This window comes from Perna viridis, chromosome 6 (assembly GCF_037379345.1).
Source record: "Perna viridis isolate PV_CMFRI_1.1 ecotype Kerala chromosome 6, ASM3737934v1, whole genome shotgun sequence".
Classification (NCBI taxonomy): Eukaryota; Metazoa; Mollusca; class Bivalvia; order Mytilida; family Mytilidae; genus Perna; species Perna viridis.
The window spans coordinates 24,349,488-24,356,587 of record NC_142450.1 but is presented as its reverse complement, the minus strand read 5'-3'; the positions used below and the strand labels follow the sequence as shown (position 1 = coordinate 24,356,587).

At 31.3% G+C, this 7,100-nt stretch overlaps 1 long non-coding RNA gene across 2 annotated transcripts; it reads left to right on the top strand.

Annotated features, from left to right (window-relative positions):
- Positions 1-7,100, top strand: LOC148614187 (uncharacterized). 2 transcript variants are annotated; one of them, XR_015923183.1, is made up of 4 exons: positions 1-342; positions 788-1,521; positions 3,152-3,221; positions 6,148-7,100. It is a non-coding gene; the product is annotated as an uncharacterized LOC148614187 (long non-coding RNA). The 2 variants fall into 2 exon arrangements; XR_015923184.1 differs by lacking the exons at positions 1-342; positions 788-1,521 and adding an exon at positions 1,561-1,885.

The window sequence follows — 7,100 nt, the reverse complement described above, 5'->3', positions numbered from 1 at the left end:
TGTAACTATATATCGTTGATTTATTGTCAATTGTTTTGTCGACAGTGTTGATGATAAGACGATAATCAATTGACTTCCCACTTAATGTTAAGCAAGCACCTATGAAATTAGTCGACACCGCTTTAAATTATATCTCAAATAGTCAAATTGAAACTATAGATCTGTGATTCAAGTCTCGGAATGAATATCGTACATGAACCATAATAGAAGCCGCTTTAAACTTTATCTTCGATGATTTCTTTTTCAAATAGACAAATTGACATGAAGTAAGGTCAAGTCTCGGAAGAAATATCATGAATGAACCAACTGCATCATGTAGTGCAGAAGGATGTATAGTGTCAAGTATATTTAATTATATATTTCTTAATCGTGTTTGTTAATGAAAGTAATAGCTTGAAGCAAAGAAAACGACGAGAACACAGTTTTTTTAAAGACAGTTAAAATTGGTTGTTTTATAAGAACAAATGTCTTACATGTATGCTGATCTTTTAAATTTCTTTTAATCATTTTACTTTGAAGATCATAATTGTTTATCTTCGAGAACATATAATACTATTTTCAGTTTGAAATATAACTTAGTTTATTTTCATATATTGCTGTTGGTGAGTTGATTATCATCATAACAAGCAGAAGTGTTCACCTAATTCGTAATGTCCACAAAACCCTTACCACCATACACAACAAAACAAAAAAAAAAAAAAATTAAAACAATAAACAAGTTATTTGAAACATTTTTTAACGTTTACGTTTACGAATAAATTGATAGTTTTTTCAACTTATTTTTCAGGAGGATTTTTTGACAAATTCTGGGACTTGATGACATCACATTCCAGGTATTGATGTATATGAAACATACGAAGTTATTCTACGACCGCTATTAATGAGATACGAACATATTTTTACAAGTGTAGCATATATTTATCTCAAAAGTTAAGGTGTGACACTTTTATTTTACAACGCTACAATGATGAAGATGAGTTGTGGAAACATTTGATCAACATACCGTATATACACATTACGAAAATTAGATCAACGATCGAATTCAAAGCAGTAAAACTTCTGTCCATAACAATTCAAGCGAACACCCAAGGAATAGGGGTGAATGTGCACCTTGATACCGGGTACACGCGAGCAAAAAACTCTAATAAAATAAAAGAGAAAACAACTGGAAATATACACTTCTCAGTTTTTGAGTAGAAATCTTTTACAAATGGTATCTCTGCACTTCTATTTTCAAATGTTTTGACAATTTTGTGATTTTAGAGTCGTCGTAAGTTTGACAGTATAATATGTTGACAGATGACAAGTGTAAATGATTCTTTGAAACAGAACACTGATATGAAAGTAAATAAGATTCCCGACATGAGCCACGGCGGGATCAGATCAAAAACAATTCGAACTAAGAGTATATCTGTCAATTCAATTAAGTAGCACGATGTTAATAAAGTAAACAATGCAGACATGGTGTAAAGTTATCCAAAAAGACAAAATCGACCGCCGGGTTTATAACCTGAACTTGGGGTAAGATAGAAATAAATGGGCGATTTAAATTAACATCATGCAAAATATTATTATATCGAATGAAAGCCCCGTTTTATTTCTCCTCTTTAAATATCGCTAAACAGTTGAATATTTTATGAATGGGGTTATTTTGTGAAAACAGCAGTGTTATGTCCTTTTGAATTCCATGTAGTTAAATCTTGCTATGAAAACCGTGGTTAAGGCACGATTTGTACTGTTTAAAACTTGATTGGCCAAGCAGAAAATATTTCCCACGTTAATCAAGTAAGCTCCGCCTATTTATTGAATGATATTTACATTACTGCACCATATAACACATGAAACCACTTTTTTGCAAGGAATACTTACGGAGAGCTAGATTGAGGTAGGACCACTTTATTTTTATTTATTATATCTGGTTAGTATCATTACGATTTAATTGAAAGGTTTCTATACTTTAAGTTGAATATTGTGTTTGATTTATATTACAACTGCAAATAATACAGCTAAGGTCTTTTTCATCAATCTCGTTTTTATACCTTTTATTCAAACCGCGCTTTCGTCGATGTTTAATGGATTCAGATTCTACGTATGTCTGATGATAAGTAGTAACCAGTATTCAATATGTTTTATTAGGTTGTCCAAAAACATATCTATTTATTATAAAACGTGTTTAATATATTCACACCTGCAGTTAGAGTACATGGTTAGCTTGAAATTTTTGGCCTTGGGTCTAGAATTGTGTTCACTGTACATGGTTCCCATTGCTTCGTATTTTATTAATGAATAGACATTAAATCTCAAAGGTAGAATATTAGTCTTTTGCCTGATTCCTTAACATTGAAACTTCTTAAAAAGCCTAAATAATCCACAATGTCCATAATTCTGACATTCCATCTTCCTAATTAGTTGAAACTATGAAACTTAATTGGGGATAGAAATAGGAGTACAATAGCACACATTAGTGTAATTTGTTTCAGAACGATATGAAAGATGATGGCACAGGAAGTAAATGAATTGATGCTTTAATACTAGATAATTTTGTTTTTACTTGGTTGTCTAAAACTTATAATGCTTTTTAACAAACAAAAAAAAAAGAAAAGAAAAAGGAGTTAACATTTACTTCAAGGACCTAATTATGATAAAGAAAGATTTATTTCTAAATAACAAACTTAAAGTTTTATCGATCCGCTACGGATCCAAATCCCATAAACGGGTCGACATCCGTTTGGCTTTGCAGGAAAATTTTCCCATGCAAACTCCACCCATGATTGACAACTGCTATTTATATTTTTTTCAGTTGTTAATAAAATTCACTTATCTCACTGAATACATCATTTTAGTAGGATATGATAGAGGATGATAATGAGTCAGAATGTGTAAAAGAGAAACAATGATCCATTGTGATTTTTAAATAAAGAATGAACATGGGTACTATACGACTACACTTTTTTTGTAGTGTTTAAGTTTAAAATTAGTGATATGTGTAGCACTTGGAGAATATTTTAAATTAAGAGAGAATCTTCTTACGAGTGTTTTATTTAATGTTATTTTTATACTGTTTGTGTATGTTAGAAAAAATGTAAAAGTTCATACTTTTCACTAAAAGGACAGAAAACAGACACACTTTGTTTTACTTATTATATTACAGACAAAATAGTTGATTTTCGACACAAGAAGCAACAGGAATAAAAGAAAAATCGCCATGCCTGTTAAAGTTGGTAAGATAGTTGTACAAGACTAATAAGTGTATAACAATCTTCAGTTAGAGGCTCAATCCATTTTTTCATTGTTTTATCCAATTTGAATTTCTAAATGGTTATGTTTTTAAATTTGTACTTCAGTGTTGGACTATCATAATATATTAACGTACTGTTATCATTTTAAGTACACGATATAAATTAGACAACTGTTAATTGTAAATCCACAGTTGTTCATTTAGACGAGAAACCATTTTACCTACCGATACCAAAACAAAAATTGGATGGCAAGTAGTTAGATATATTATGTTAGAATAATAGTAAAATAAAAGAAATCCAAAATGCCTTTTCTTTCATATAAATGTAAAAATTTCAGTACTGTATTGCTCCGGACGCAAAACTTAATTGCAGTAAGTGTCTTTCCCTTTATTGATGATCTTAGTGACAAAATAAAATCATATGATAATTTAAGTATCCGCCTCAAATACTAATGATATACAGGAAACACTTAGCATAAAATATGTCAAATAAAATTAATATGAAACAATAGGAAAAAATCGTAGAGAAGGAGTTACTCCTATTAATAATAAACAAAGTGACTATGAATTAACCTCGGAAGTAAAATTAAAATGTCCTCGACAGAAACTTGTTATTAAGGTCTTTCCCATTTCAATGGAAAGACTTTCCATCTTTTGCAAACTGATATAAGACATTGGAATTCACCCTGTTAGACGTGATCATTTGTCGTTCTAGAGTTATCTGCCCCGTAGCGGAAAACAAATTTTGGTAAAATTTCTTAAACCGTTTGAGATACACACAAACAGAAAGCTCCATATTGTTCAGAAACAGGGGGCAGTACTATTTGACAAGATTTCGGAAATATTTGAGGTTTCCCTGGTTACGCGATTTCGCGACCTAAAATGAAATTATTCGGTTGGCCACTAAACTTTTAAACCGTAAGTCGTATAGACCTTCACTGTTGATATGTTGTGTGTTTAAAAATGTCAAGGTCAAAGGTTAAACGTTACTTTGGCCTTGTTAGAGGACAAACTTGAAAATGGTAACAGATAGAAGAAAATGATGAACATGAAAAATATGCATCTTGATTAGATCCTCATTCGTTATGTAACGTTCTAAGCGTTCAGATGAAGCATTTAGACGTTATAGCCCACAACCGGTATTTTTGGTGATTTTTGCAGTTTTTTGCCAATATGTCACAAACTGTTACAGATAGAGGTCTACTGTAAATAGACAGATGTGTTCAAAATAACAAGCTCTACAAGAAAAGTAAGGTGTCAATTCAACATTTTTTAAAAATTGTAAGTGTTATGGCCCAAAACCTGATTTTTAATGCTATTTTGATAGGATCGATCAATTTTAGCAATTGATTTCAAATAAAAGTACCTACAAACTACATATTTTTCTTGATCAGGAGCATAAATGCTACCTAAATATTCCAAGGTAAAGGTCAAGGTCATTTCCTTAAATGGTCAAAAACTTGGTCAGAATTTTTTTTTGGCCATTTTTTGCCAATATGGTTCAAGATAGACAACGCAAACTACTTCCAATCAATGTAGAAGCATGGTTCAACATCAAATGATACTTTCGGTCAAATTTGACGATTTGTTTAAATCGGTGAAAATACACCGATTTGTGACATTTTCAAAAAGTGTAGTTTCTTTGTCGTATTGATTCTATGATACCATATTTCATCCAAATAACCATTATAAGCCCTTTTCGACAAATTTTACTGAGGTCTTTCATATTTCAATGGGAAGACCTTCTTGTATTTCTTCTGATTATTATTTTTCCCCGCCCAATTTGCCCGCTTCTGATTAAATTCTACCACGACAAGATTTTGACCATCTTTTGCAAAATGAGGTAAGACTTTGGAATTCACCCTGTTAGACGTGATCATTTGTAGTTGCAGAGTTATCTGCCCCGTAGCGGAAGACAAATTTTGGTAAAATTTCTTAAACCGTTTGAGATACAGCAAACCGAAAGCTCCATATTGTTCAGAAACAGGGGTCAGTACTATTTAACAAGGTTTCGGAAATATTTGAGGTTTCCCTGGTTACGCGATTTCGCGACCTAAAATGAAATTATTCGGTTGGTCACTAAACATTTATACCGTAAGTAATACTGTTATACTGAAAAGCCACATTGTTTCAACATTGTTGTGTCAACTAACATGATGGAGTCAAATTACTCACATATTTTTACATTATTCATACATTTATCTAATAAATTACAAATATGATTTAAAAGTACACATCCTGTGATTTATTTTGAATACTTTTGATCATCACGCACACAGATTATCCAATTAAAATGCATAAATTTACTTTCTTTGTGTATTTTTAGTACTACATAGGGGGATGGCCATTTGACCTGGAAGTGATAATTCAGACCTTTACTTTTTATACTTTATAATTACCCCCCCCCTCCTTTGCTTTATTCTATGATAATGAAATCTATTATTTAGTATTGTTATCAATGACAGTTTCGATGAAATTAACAGAAAAAAAATTCATATCTAATGTAACTACTAAATTACTGTTATTAGGTTGATAACTATTTTGTACATTTAATAATTGTCAAAAATCTCAGCATTTAGGATATATCCCTGAAATAAATTATGTTGTCTCATCGCCATAATAGGTAATTATCATAATATAACAACCTAGACATGCTGGTCTATGTTAAGAGGATAATGGCTTATGCTCAGGGCAGAATATATAGAAAATGTATGGGAAAGACCTTACAATTGTTCTTGAAAAATTGACCTTTTAATTGAACTTGAAATCTTATCCTTGGATGACAGAATTTCTGTGCTTTGCACGCTACGCGATGTAAGATTCTTAATATCTTCCACATCTTGTGCTTATTCCTATACCTGTATATTTTGTGGCTCATTTCTGTATTTATTATCAATTTCATCTTTCAGACCCAGTGCCTCTACTTAGTGGTCATACGTCCAACTACATGTGTATGAAGTGTAAAGTGAGGCCCAGAAATCTTCTATTTGTATCTTGCCAGCATCTGTATTGTTGTCAAACCTGTGGAGATAAAGTCAGTATATGTGATGTCTGTTACCAGAAAGTAAAAGCTACATTTGTTATCAGTTATGGCTAAAACATTTGAACCACTTTTCGACTATTCAAATTTTTTTCTGTAAAATTTTGTTACATTTTTACTATTAAATTATAAACACCCTCAAGTATTGATTTCTCATGTGCGTTTAAATGTATCGGATATCCATTAAGATATTTACGTTTCAAGGAGTCAATATGGAAATAATTAACCGCTGCAAATAAATAATTTGAAAATTAAGACCCGTATTCATGTCAAACACTGTTTAACAATCTGGTCACACAAATAAAACTTTTCACCAAACATCTTAAATTGCTGGAAAGACTATCTGCGGTATCTAGAATTGAAAATCGAACATTGGTGACAAACATTTTAATCTACAGAAGTGAAACATTACAGACTTATGCCACACCTATGTGGATAATCAAAATGAAGGGAAATCGTGACCTTTACATAATTAGAATTTGAACAATTAATCAACATTCAAATAGCATCAATATATTAAAGTCAGATCTGCAAGCTCAATCACAAGTAATGACCGAAAAGTTACATGCAATGGGCAAAACAAAGCATTAGCCACTTGAACATCTCATTCACCTTCCTTTGGAGAAATAATATTCTTTTGCCTGATTTAAAATTTAGATTGTCTGGTAAGACAAACTGCATCTATATATAAAATGTATATATTCTACAAAGTGAAAAAGTATATAATATATCTGACACAAATGTGAACTCTGCAATAAAATATTTTGTTTTTAAATGCAAAAAAATATGATTTTTAGAACTCCAACGTCGATAGACTGAAGA